The sequence below is a fragment of the Anguilla anguilla genome, chromosome 5 (assembly GCF_013347855.1).
Source record: "Anguilla anguilla isolate fAngAng1 chromosome 5, fAngAng1.pri, whole genome shotgun sequence".
NCBI classification, from domain to species: domain Eukaryota; kingdom Metazoa; phylum Chordata; class Actinopteri; order Anguilliformes; family Anguillidae; genus Anguilla; species Anguilla anguilla.
Genome location: NC_049205.1, coordinates 46,517,881 through 46,530,939, shown reverse-complemented (window position 1 = coordinate 46,530,939; position 13,059 = coordinate 46,517,881). Strand labels below are relative to the sequence as shown.

The 13,059-nt window shown below is 39.9% G+C and overlaps 1 protein-coding gene across 7 annotated transcripts in view; it reads right to left on the bottom strand.

Annotated features, from left to right (window-relative positions):
* sema6dl (sema domain, transmembrane domain (TM), and cytoplasmic domain, (semaphorin) 6D, like) overlaps positions 1–13,059 on the bottom strand; it is a 76,711-nt gene that overhangs the window by 17,453 nt on the left and 46,199 nt on the right. For 3 of the 7 annotated variants that reach the window (XM_035418522.1, XM_035418520.1, XM_035418523.1), the window contains exon 1: positions 501–770. The exons of 1 other annotated variant lie outside the window; for it this stretch is intronic. The gene's annotated coding sequence lies outside the window, so the exon portion shown is untranslated. Of the gene's footprint in view, positions 1–500; positions 771–13,059 lie in introns of those variants that run through there. 3 more of the 7 variants (XM_035418524.1, XM_035418525.1, XM_035418526.1) reach the window with 3 other exon arrangements.

Below are 13,059 nucleotides of genomic sequence, written 5' to 3'. Positions count from 1 at the left end.
TCTATCCGTCACCAGGCCCATTTTCAGCCTTCTGATCTTCAAAGCTTATCAAATGGTACCGCTGCTGCCCAATCCCCCTCACCTCACAATCCCCCCGTCTTTGACTTTGCAAAAACAGAAAACACTTAACAAGCAATATAGCCTAAACTATCCCATTGGTGATATTGGGCAATTGTATTAATGTTAAAAATGAATATTTTGCAAAACCTTTTATTAAACTGAGAAAACTGAGAGTCACGTAGGTAATTAATGTATATCCTCTTTGAGTATATGCTAGTATATACTATATAGCCTAACAGAAAATCTCGTTGAGTACTATTGTTTTTATTTTATTTTACCACGAGTCCAAGTGAGAATGTAGGCTATTGGCTATAGTCCGCTTGCGACAGACTTCGTTAGTGCTGGCAAATCTTTTTCCTTTCAGGTTAACACAGCTTTTCCCGAGGAAAAATAATCGGATTTCAGCAGTAGAAGTAGCTTTCCAAAAACCCGCGACTCACCTCATCTGAATTGTTATTTTGTATCCCCGTGTATTGCTCGCAAACCAAATCGGCAACTCTCTTAACTTGCTTCACAGACGATGCCAGGAGAAAAACAAACTGATGCACAGCAAATGGTGTAATTCGATCCATTCAGAGTCAATCCATCAAGAGAGCAGCCCGCTGCCTACCAATAAGCTGTTCTGTGCCTCGAGTCCCTCCCCCAATCTTTTCTCCACTGTTTTTTTCCGAGATGTAGGTTTTGGCTCCACTCCCTGCTCGACCGCTTTTTCCCTATTAGAAGTGAGGCCCCCAGATTATAGTGACCCAGCGGTACTCTTCCCCCCACCCCCTCCCCCTCCACACACACACACGCACTCACACCGCTCTTGCTTTAACGAATCCTTCATCCATTAAACCCGGTTGTAAAATCTGCAACATAGTAACAGAGTTACTCTGAGACTATAGGTGGCTGTAGAAAAAACTGTTAAAAAATTACCCAGACTTCAAGGTCTATGCTGACCGTGAGGTAGGGTCAATCTCTGATCATGTTATTTATTCTTAACTATAGGCGTAATAATTACATTTTCATTCCTAAACCTTTTATCTGAGATTTCCATTTCCAAACGATTTCCTTTACGGTAAAAACAGCTTGGTCAGATATGATTGTGTACCTGAAGTGTTTGAATTTGAAATAGACTAGGTTGTTGCCAGTGACTGTGATTAGTAGGCTAACAATTATTAGAGACTATATCATGGCAGACTGTAGCCTCGCTGTTTGTTTTCCACATTGAATGTGAAGTGTTTCTTAATACTTTAACAATGGTGCGGTTGAAAATAAACAATTCTGTTGATATTCAACTGAGGACACAAATTAAAAAAAGATTTTTTTGTTTGATAGTGGGTCTCTATATGAGAGCTTTTCAGTCCAAAAACCGCAACACATGCCCCATCTTGGATTATGTATGTTTTAAGTGCTGTCGCACTGAAATACTGAGTACTGTTCTCACATAAAACACTTGAAAGGATTGAATATATTGAACAAAAACAAAATGGGGATACGTTTCGTTGTCGATACAATTGTTACTTTGAGCAGCATGCAGGCCTATGGCTGGTTTGGAACACACTCCATTTTTTTGGACCTTATAATTCTGCATAAAACACATTTTAGGACATTGAATCAGGTTTATTGTAATGAACTGTACTAGTAGCAGTTACCGTGCATTGGCATATTTTATGGGAATACAAATTTGTGGGACGGTTAAGGCTGCCATGCTTTTGGTCGCTATTGTCAAAGTAATATTGTCCTGTTAACGTAGTTTGCCAATGAAAATCACATCAGCTGCAAGACCTTATCTCTGCTGATGGGAAGTTAGAAGGGTAAAGGGTGAAAATAAGGTTGAGTGACATTCAATTATATTCTGGTGGAATGTTGACCATAATGTCCTGGATGTGTCCGCAATTGTTTTTGAGCGAGTGCCGTTAGTTGGTCAGACTTTGAATTAAAACTATTGGCTAATTTCCTCCAAGTACAAATAATTCCCTGTCATTATTGTATTTATGCAAATTAATGCTTTAGCTTTCTCTGAGATTTGCTTATCATTACATTCTCAACACTTTCCATTTGCCATGTGCAACCTAGGCACGTATAAAGGGCTTTTCACACTGGTAAACAGAAACTGCATTGAACTGTATCTGGCTGGCTCCCAGTTCCTGTCGGAAAGCAAAACTGTTTTGACCAAAGACCCAGGGTTCTGACTCTGTTTTGAGCCAGACCATCTCACCTTAGAAACATCCATAAACACTTAAAACTGTTAGCAGCCACCCATTTGTGCTGCGAAGGAGCATTCTGCCTTTCTCCATTACCCATTCTGTGAAGGAGTTGTGTGATTTCCCCCCCCCCCCCCCACCCCCCACTGACACAAACAAATGTAAAGTGTTTATTTGCATTTGAAAGTGTTTAAGGGAAATTGATTATGAAGGTTGTTCGGTGTGCTTCTCTCTACATGTGAATCCTCACCGCATAGTCATACTGCACCCAGAACATTAAGATAACCATTTTATCTTGGTTGTGAAAGGTTGATGTGACCAAAAGTTCACCCGTCAAAACAATGATTGAGGTATGATAACATACCAACATCACATATCAACAGTACATTCTACAACAAGTCTTTTGGTGGGTCTCAGTACTAATGGATGTCTAACTGGGTGATCATGTATTGGGAAGAAACTTACATGACAATAGCTGGATTATAGAAACAGAACAATTCACTATAGTGGCATTAGTTTTTTATTTTTTTAACTCAGTGGAAATGACCCATTGGTGTGGAAGCTATAGATGCCAGTGTGTCAGCAGGGGAACCTGGGTCTGTGTCTCAGACAGGAGAAAGTGTCGGATGTCTCCCTGATTTATCGAGTGGAATGTCCCTGCAGATGGCGTGGAGATGGCAGTCGTAGCAGCTCCGTGCATTTGTGTGACAAATGGGGGTGCAGGCCAGGGAAGTGCAGATATCTGCTCTTAATCAATCAGAATGGTTCACGGTGGAGCCATTTCGCTGGGATCCGGCCACACAACTTAACATAAGGGGAGTGCCATTAAATCCTAACCGCTAAAAATGTACTTATGAAAAATTGTATGTCTTTTTATTCAAGGATATTTAAATCACCAGACTTGTATTGAATATGCATTATAATAATATTAACACATAAATATAAACCTTGGAAAGTTTGAGATTATCTAATCAGAATCACGATTTATTTGATCCACTAGTGAGGGCTGCATTTTATTTTTTTGTATTAACTCGCCAAAAGCAGCAAAAATGTTTCTCCAAATGTTTTTTAAAGGTGCATTCCAGTGATTCATTTATCCTTGTGAAGGGAGGGCTCACGGGGTTCAATGACAATAGGGGTACCAATCATGTTGACACCTATCATTTTGGGAAATAAAATTGTATAACATACATTTGAGCATACAGTACAGCTCATTACCTGTGTTTGTTCATTTTATACTACTTTTTTGCTCATCTTTATTTGGATGAAATTGTAAATGATGTATGGGGAGGGGCTTGTGTGTGTGTCAATTATCTCCTCCTTTCTGACTCAACTGTTTAATCCAGTCATGAATCAGCTGAGGTGACTTCCACTTATTTTTATTTCGTCAAATATACAAGCATGTTACTCTGCAGTGTATCCTCCTCACCATTAGTTTTTATGATACCATATTTTACATCACTTGTTTTTCACTCATAAACACAGCCCTCTCCTGAGTAGGCTTATGCTTAACAATCTCCACTGCATCAACCCTCTCCACCGCTGGGTACTGATAGCCAAAGCTATTATTGTGTCGTTTTCTACAGACAAAAAAAGCTGCATTCCCCCTAACATGACTGTGATGGTATGGGTCTGATGAATATAAGAAATTTTTACACTTTTTAAACAAGATCACAGTTGCCATGGGGCTGAATGTGACAGCCTGTTTTAAAGTTTTAGCCCCGCAAGTCATTATCTCAACAGATCTAGAATACCCGTCCACCACACATCAACAATGGTGTTTACCCCCATTTTCATTTTTTTAATGAAATGAAGTGACCTTTTCTTTTTTTTGTGCTGGAAGATAATGAGACTCATCATTTGTACCTTGTCCTGTATGCTGGGTCTCCAGTATGACTCATGCACAGCCCGAGCAGAAAAAATGTCTTATTCTATCTAACATAAGTGTAGTCTTTAAATTTAGCATCCTTAGCATCATCATGCCAACTTGGGGTTTTGTCATTTAATTTAAATGGACCATCTCCTAATGCATAGATTTCTTTTCCCTAAACAATAAATAATGTTTATAATTTTTCTGCTTAACTGAGTCATCACAGTTTAGTCTCGTGAATTATTTTATTTATTTAGTCAAGATTTCCGATGGCTGTAGAGCATATGCTTTATGTTTGAGTTCCTCTTAAATATGGGTTCTGCATTACCTGTGCAATCTACTGTTCTTATGTAAACATGATCTTTTCCATGTGGGACAGACTGTGTGAGTAATGTAGAACATCCACGTTTATGTAGCTGTATCTTGCTCTCATCAAAGCATGTACTGTTGCATGTAAGGTTAGTGCCATTAGGATGGCATGTGTACATTTAGACAGCATACAATGCAAGCTGACAGTATGGCATATCAGTAATAGAAAGTATCTGTCGGTTTGTGTCTGTCATATACATTTGGCATATGAATGCAAACTGTATAAATTGTGGATTTAAATATTAATAATTTTACCTGGTCAGTAAAGGAATGTTTACGCTCAAATATTAAATAAGTGTGTTCCATTGGATTCTGGCCTTCTTTACAATGAATGATTTTCACTTTCTATGTCAGTCCCACATTGTGGTCCCCTCTGGGCCCCCCAGGCAGGCAGGCACACAGACAGGTGTCAGAGGGAGATGTGCTGACTCTGCCCCGAGGGGCCACGGGGGAGCGTGGGTGGAGGGGGGGGGGGGGGCAGGTGTGGCATTCTCAGACGGGTCTGCCGGACGCGGCCCCGGGACAGCTGGGGCGTGGTGAGCTGAGGTTCCCACAGCCAAACGGAACCCACACCGTCCCCTGGCCCTGGGCCAGGATCAGTCCATCGCTGCTGATCGGCCATGCAGCCCGCGTTCCCCCCCCCGCCACCCGTCCTTCCCAGCCTGCCCTGCTGATTATGCATGCTGGATGCGGACTCTTCCTAGATAATCTCAATGGTAGAGCTCGGCTTTGGCGCTATCAAGGTCTTGTGCGTAAAGATTTTCTTCGAAGGGCTTTGAGACATATGTGCATAACAACCTTGAAAAACACTGAACAGTGAGTAATATACAATGTGAATATATGCTTTTAGTATGTGCAAGTCCATTTCACAACATCCATTAGTATTTGCACTATATTCCCAATCTTTCTCTTGCATCTCCTATGGCACTTAGTTGTGTTGTAGGTGTATATAATCACACTGCTAATTTGGTATCACCTCTGCTCCTGTGCCTAACCTTTTCGTATGCAGTGTCTTAAAGGATAAGAGCATATGCTAAATGCCTAAATGTAATGATAACGCAACCAAAAGTGGTGGAAATTGTTGCAGATCGCAAATTAAGATTTTCAGAAATTGGTTATAATGTCACATCTGACCATCAGATATGTATCAGATAGATTTGGAAATGTTTCATATGGAAAAGTTGATATGCATTGTAAAGCGCAGCCAAATGTTTGATTTAAATCATGATCTAGATCTTAATCCGAAATGCTAACACATGCCCCCACCATTCACTGTACACTGTGGCATTGTTAACCTCCTCCCCCATGCCCCCCCTTCCCACCACACACATACTAATGTGAGGGACAGGAAGACCATAGCTAATGTGGGATTAGCATGAACAGTCCTGGAATTTCACTGGATGTTTGGCACACACCAGGTGTAAAACAGGCTATATACTCCAAAAAAATAACTGAAAACTGTTATTCATTTTAAGAACTCTTGAAATTCAGTGAGAAGCAGTAGAATTTTCTAGGGATGCAACCATGCAGAACCTTTTCAATAAAAGGTCTCAAAATTCAATTATCCTTTAAAATAGGTGAAGAGCCCTTTCACCTATATCCCTGCTCACCATTTTTGTATCCTATGCACATAACTTTACCGGCACTCTAATTAATAACACACTGTACAGTGCTCATTAGGGGCATGGCAAATTAAACGTGAGTGATTCACGCTGCTCTGCAGATGGGTGGCTGTCCTTATTTATTACAGAGATATCAGAGAGGCCCAGAGCAGCTGGAGACTGTAATCCTGACTCAACAGGTCACAGCATTAGACAAGCTGGAGCAGGTTTTTATTACTGTGGGAGATTCCTAATTAACAGAGACCAATTGGGAAATCTTTGAAGCCAGTGTCGGGGTTAAAAGTGTTGGGTTAAAATGTTTTCCTCTGCGAAAGCGTAAATCTGTGACTAGCTGTAACGTGCTTAAACTAGGCCAGTTAGCTTAAAAGATGCATCTCTTTTTTCGCTCTTCTCAGAGAAATCTTTATGGTGAGCCCAGTGATTACACACTACTGTGAATGTGCCTGTTAGGGATCATCAGGGAAGATTAAGATGCACGCAGCAGACAGCGTTTGGTTTACCTGAACTGATCACGGACACTGAACATGCTTTAGCCATCATTAAGTGTGTTGCAGATCTGCATATCGGGGTGCTTGCTCCCAGGTGGACAGGGAGATAATCACACATGATTCAGGACTATGATACAAACCATGATCAAATAGATGTCTTAGATTCACATTGATATTGCTCTGTCAAAAAAGAAGCCTGAGACCATTAATCTCTGTGCTTCCATTTGCGGTGGTGACATGTGACTGACATGAGCAGCACTAAGGTGGAGCGGTTAAAGAGCTGTACTTTTAACAATCAATAAGGGAGTTATATGTGGACCAATTGTGGAGCTGCCAATAACTGACTAATTTGAATGAGCTAAGATAGGTAAATGGGTTGGAAATATAGGAATCTTGTGAAGTCACCAAATGCAGCCAAGGCTTGGCTTGAATACTGCCTTTCATTAATCCAGTACAAAGCAGCCATTATTTTACTTTGCTCATTGTTTAGTTATGGAGCATAAAGATGTTGTGCACTTGGGAAGCAGAACACTATTGCCGTTATTACTCAAAAAATAACAACAGTTGGAAATAGTGGGTGAAAGTAGAAAATTACTTTTCTGGGTTCCTATGGTCCTCTAATCCTTTGGTCATCAATAACATGGGAGTCTTGAATACAAATTGATCAATTGCAATAACAAGTGCTTTTGAAGTATCTCGAGAAGTATTAAGGATTGAAATGCATATGGAGTTAATTTTTTTCTTCTGATTTACATTTACAGATTTTTGGAAGATAACTGCCATGCAAAAGTTAAAGACCACCACATTTTTCTCACAGGTTAATCAGAAAAAATGGAAATAAACTCCACGCAACTCTCATGAAAAGATTATCTAGTTCAGCAAAACAAATGCCGCCACTTAAAAGGAACAAAGCTCATTTTCAGTCAGAGCACATAGAAAATGGAGGAAGAAACAGCTTGAGCTCATGCCGCTTTTGAAAGCCAAACAAAAGTGCCAGGCTTGACCTGCATGATTTTCACAATAACCACAAAGACAGTTTACACTCAAGGGCTGCATGATATGCCCCATTCACATGTTAACTAATGCCATATTGATTTGATAATGGTGCAACGACCAGGAAAATGTGAGCACCCAAACTGTTCTCCCAATCAGACATGAGGAAAATTGCGTTAAATTAGGATTCTGTTTGATTTCCACCGATTGTTAATCAGTCATTATGTGATCTGATTGCAATATAGAGCTGCATCATCTATTTCTTACTATACTACCTTTATATTTTAGTTAATACTCAATCTTTAAATTAAGCAAAATACATTTTTGATAAAAATGAATGTAAGGCCTAAATGACTATTATAATTACTTGTTTCTTGCAAAAGCAAAGTAACCCCTTATCTCTCTGTTTTCCATAGACATTAAATACTGAAGTAGCTTAACGCAGTTGTTTGCCTCTTCCTTCAGGCTCTGGTTGAGCTTTGTCTTGCGTGTTGAATTAAGGTTTCAGACTTTATTTTTTTTGTCAGGGTTTTCCAAATAAGGGAACGCCTTCAATTAGAATCATACTGCAGATCACACTATGCCACGTCTCCTTTTATATACACAAATGTTCCATTGTGGAAGTATAGTGGTCCTGAGGATGTTGTCTATTTGACTGCAGCAACTTCTGGGTGCTCATTTTATCTCCTTTTGTACTGTTGTGTCCTTCTAGACCTGTGGTTCCCAAACCTCTCCTCGGTTACCCCTAGCTGGATGCAGGCATTTGATGCGCTCTATCTTAAGCAAACCTGATGCAACTAATTAAGGGCTTGATGAGTTATGTCTAGTCAGAGAGTGATTCAGTCTTGGTTGCCTAGCTGAATGATTTCAACCACCATGTAATAATGTTCACATGATCTGATCTGAGAATCTGTGATGCAGATCTTCTTTGATTCTTGGGAGGGACAAAGACATCTTCTTTTCTAATCTTTTGGAAGTGTGTGCAGTTGATGGACAAGCTCAGGTCTCTCATCATCTGACCATGTACATGAAACCAGGAAGACAAATAGTGACATAGTGACACCTAGCAGACCTTTTGATCTTGATGATCTTCTATTGAAAAATAAATGTTATTTATGTATTTATACTTTTGTTGTATGCTTATGTTTCCTTTATGCTGGATCTTAAATGTAATTTATGTTGAAGCTGGAATATTTCATACTATGTTTCTTTGCATCTTCATACTTAAGTGGCAGCATTCCAAAATGATTTTGGATCTTGGTTTGCAACTCTGAGGTTGTAAGTTTGTTTCCTTGGTAGGGCACTGGTGTTGTACCCTTGAGCTAGGCACTTAACTTGAATTGCTTCAGTAAATATCCAGCTATATAAATGGATTGGAAAGGATTAAAAAATACATAAGCTGTGTAAAGCACTCTGAATAACAGCACTTGCTAAATACATAAAATATAAGAAAAAAAAAGAAAGAAAAAAAAACTACGCACTGAATTGGTTGCTCAGGCTTTGCATGTGCATGTGTATGTGTATGAGCCGGACAGGAGCTCATCAGACCTTTCTGTGTGACCTGCCCTGTTGTTGTGAGGGCCTTGTGCAAACCACAACATCCTCCATGCCAGAGCGGTTTGCTTTAGTGTTCGGCTGAGAGCGGTGCTTATTTTGCGGGCTGGAATGGGAAAGTGCATGGATAACAGGGTTATTTCCTCCTTTCACAGCAGCCACAGAATACTGCATCATCTTAAGGTTCATTGATCCATGAGCTATATAGCTTTTATCTGCTTATTCATGCCCATATCCTGACAAAATGCAACTTTCCAGTGAGAGATTGTCATTTTATATGAAAAATCTTATGTCATTGTTCCCTACCCAGCTGTTATAAAAGAATATATTTTTGAGGAAATGTTTAGGATGTCTGTGGGGCGTTCTGTTTCAGTGTCAGCTTGCACCTTAACATATTAAGACATTTGGAATACTTTGATGTCTTTTCTTACTTTGCATTATTTAGTCATTGTATATCCTTTGAAAATCTTGAATTAAAATAATGAGTAATGCTCTGTCACGTAGACTGCTTATTGGCTGACGAACCAGCAATGAGACCTTTGGATTCCCAGCCAGGATAATGTGTAATGCTATTGAAGAACAGTGAGCTCAGTGATGAGTGTCTGTGATTCATCCCTGAAGTCTGCAATTTGGAGATTCACTTGTGGTTCGAAGATGCGGGAGTGGCCAGACGGAAAGTGCACTTTGAAAACCAGAGCACAAATTTTATGTGGTTACCAGTTGCTTTGCAATTAAGGGCTGTTCTTTCTGATTTATTTCCAGTTGCAGCTGCACAAACCTGACAATGGCCACCATTTAAAGGACAAAAGTGAGGGGAAAAACAACAGACCTTTCAAATCCTGCTCCATTAGTTGATGTAAGGGCAATTGCTGTATGTGGGGATAGCATTCAGACACAGGCAGTGGTGTTATGGCACGTGGTCCTGTTGCTAACATGAAACATTTCAAGAATGTTGTTTGATATTCAGGTTAGATTCCCATTGGTTTTGAGATAATGACCTGTATTCAATCAACATTTGTACTTATTCTTGACTTCTTCACAAACTGTGTGTGCGTGAATAAAAAATTAGTCTTGCTTTTAATTGTTAGTCAAATTTAAGAACAAATGTTTTTTGAATCCAATCCTATTGAATGTTATTGTGCGAATGTTCCCAAAACAATCTTAGAACACAGATACAAAAAAATGAGCCAGGCATGGTGATTACATTCCTACTGTGAACATCCCCTGGTGGTTATCATTTAGTCAAGTAAAATGAACATGGAGGTCCCATGTCAAGAACATTTTTTGTTTACCTAGTAGGGTGCTGAAATACTATCATTCCTAAACTTTCCAGTAATATTAGCAAAAATTCCCAATCCATAATTTAAATTATGTTTTCATTTGAATAACAAAAAAAGAATTGCTGCTAAGACTGTCCCTGAAATGTTCCTTGTGACTTTAAAATAAAGTTCAAGTGAAACACAGAAAACAGGACAAATGTAAATGTTTGTAACATTAATTCTAACGTTCTGGGAATGTTCTGGGGTACTGCTTGCCAATTCAACAACTGTTGCACCAGGTGCAACTGTCCTGTGTTTGAATTTGGTGCGATAGTGTAAATTCTTGTCCTCTTTTACTGTGAAAGCAGGATCTTCTGGTGGGGTGGTTTATTGTCTGTGTCTGCTTTTTAATGAGACTCTGATTGCTTTGGGGGATGGAGAACAGCCTCTCTTGTATTCTTTGTTCTAAATGGAGAGTGGGCCTCCCACAACTGTACATGGCTTCCTATGGGCGAAGTGCATGGCAATTACCCAGTTCACTAGAGGTTACACTCTCCAAGTGTTTTCACCACTGCTCAGTGTATTTTCTTTACTGAGGCACATAGGGGTGAAGCATAGGCTTAATTACCCTCCGGGTTATTGTTCCAAATGCTTTAAAATTGGCTGTTGATAAGCTTGTCTCATTGTTAGACTTAAAAAAACACTGAGCAGCTAATTTAATAGGAACAAAGTGCAGATAAAAGATACATTTAATTTTTCAAGCTGGTGTCTTGATGCTCAACATTGAAAATAAAAACTTGCGTAAGAGAATGGAAAATGATTTTGTCTTTCACAGGAGAAGTCAATTTCAGGATTCTTTGTTAAAAATGATTATTCTTAGTTAGTTAATCATTGTTTTACACATCAAAAAATTAAACTTTTGAATAATGAACTTTCTATTCAAGGATACAGGAATTTATATTTTATTTAAAAAGTATTCTATGTAGGTTTTTCCTTGTTCTCTGGGAGCTGTTCTTTTCTCTTTTGTGTTATGAACTGACAAACAGCATATCTAACAGGCCGGCCTTGTCTGCTCAATGAGCAGAGACAACGCGCGGGCTTGTGGGCTCACGCCTCTGTGGACACAAAATGTTTCCTTGTTTAATACAAACTGACACCCTGACATCTTTGCTGAGCTCTTCATCTGATTCCTGTTGTGTTCACAGGATGGAATTATTGTGGACTTTAGCAGCTTTCAGATGGCTGTTACTTGACCCCCCCCCCCCCGCCCCCCAAGAGTTCTTTAACCCCAAACAAAGTCACTTTCATTTACATTTTAAAAAAGGAGAGTGGCAGGTCCTGTTCATGGACTGTTTGCTCACGATGTAGAATACCCTTCCCCCTCAGACATTTAAAGTTCCCTCCCACAGATGGTCCAACGGCACTATGTGGGAATTTGTAGCAACTCACACAATTTGGCATAGCCTACCATGGTTTCTACTTTCAGGTTGAACAATTGAAATATGTCTTTTTTGTTGCAGGTCAGAGGGAAATACAAAAGGGGGCTTTGGACTTCTGAGACCATCTGGTGGTTATAGTAGGCAGTTTTTCTGCCTACTACAATGACTCCACATAATTTTGATTGAATGGGACATACATGTTGGAAACCTCTGAAATTAATCCTGCGCATGCAACATTTTTTTTTTGCACACAGCTGTAAACTTTATGTGCTCCAATATGATTTTTGTTCTTGTGCAGAATATGATTAATGGCCCCATGGGCTCCATGTAAAGGCTCTCGAGGGGGGAAACTGAGCATGCGATAAGATATTTCAGTGAATGCATAATTCTGGAAACTCGCATTGGATCAGTCATTACCTAACAAGTCAGCATCAGAAACAGTGATCCCTTTCAATCAATGTTTGTTTGGATTTTATGCTATCCTCTGAAACATCTAGCTACATTCCAACTCAACACTGTGCAATGAAAACTAACAAAACCAGGACCAATACACTGCCAGCTCTAGAGAGCAGAGGTTTATGAGATATTTATACTCCGGCAGACAGGAAGCTCATTGAGTGGAGCATTTTATGATTTCCAAAATTTTCAGGGTCAAGAAACCATTGCGCTCACGCGTGTTTTTTAAAATAACACACCCATGGAACTTGTGCACCATAAAATAAAGTGTACTGTAACTTTCAAAACATAAAAGCAAATTTGTCTCGGTAATGGACACAGCTCTTTTAGCCAAATGTTATAGAAAAAAAGACAAAAGGGGTGATTCATGGCCCCGTCTGTATAACCACAGAGTGCTTTTCCCAAGAACTCAGCCATGGTGCTCTAGATCACCTTTGATACTGTGTGATCCCTGTCTCAACCTATGGCACTTATGAGAAGTTTGAAAAACCAGATGTTGATTTTACAGACTTTTCGCTGTGCTGTGAGCCAGGGGGGGAGGGCCTCTTGGGGCGAGAGGAGGGGATATTACAGGGAGAGCTGGGCTCTGCCTGTCGAAAAAGCTGAGTGAAGCACTTTCTGTGGTGCGATCGCTAATGCAGACAGATGAGCTCGCTCCCATCAATCCTGCATGTTTGTTTCAGGCTCGGACGTGGCCATTCATAAGGATGGGAGAGTGCTGCTTTCTGTCTCTTTCAGGCTAAAAGAGACACTGTGGAAA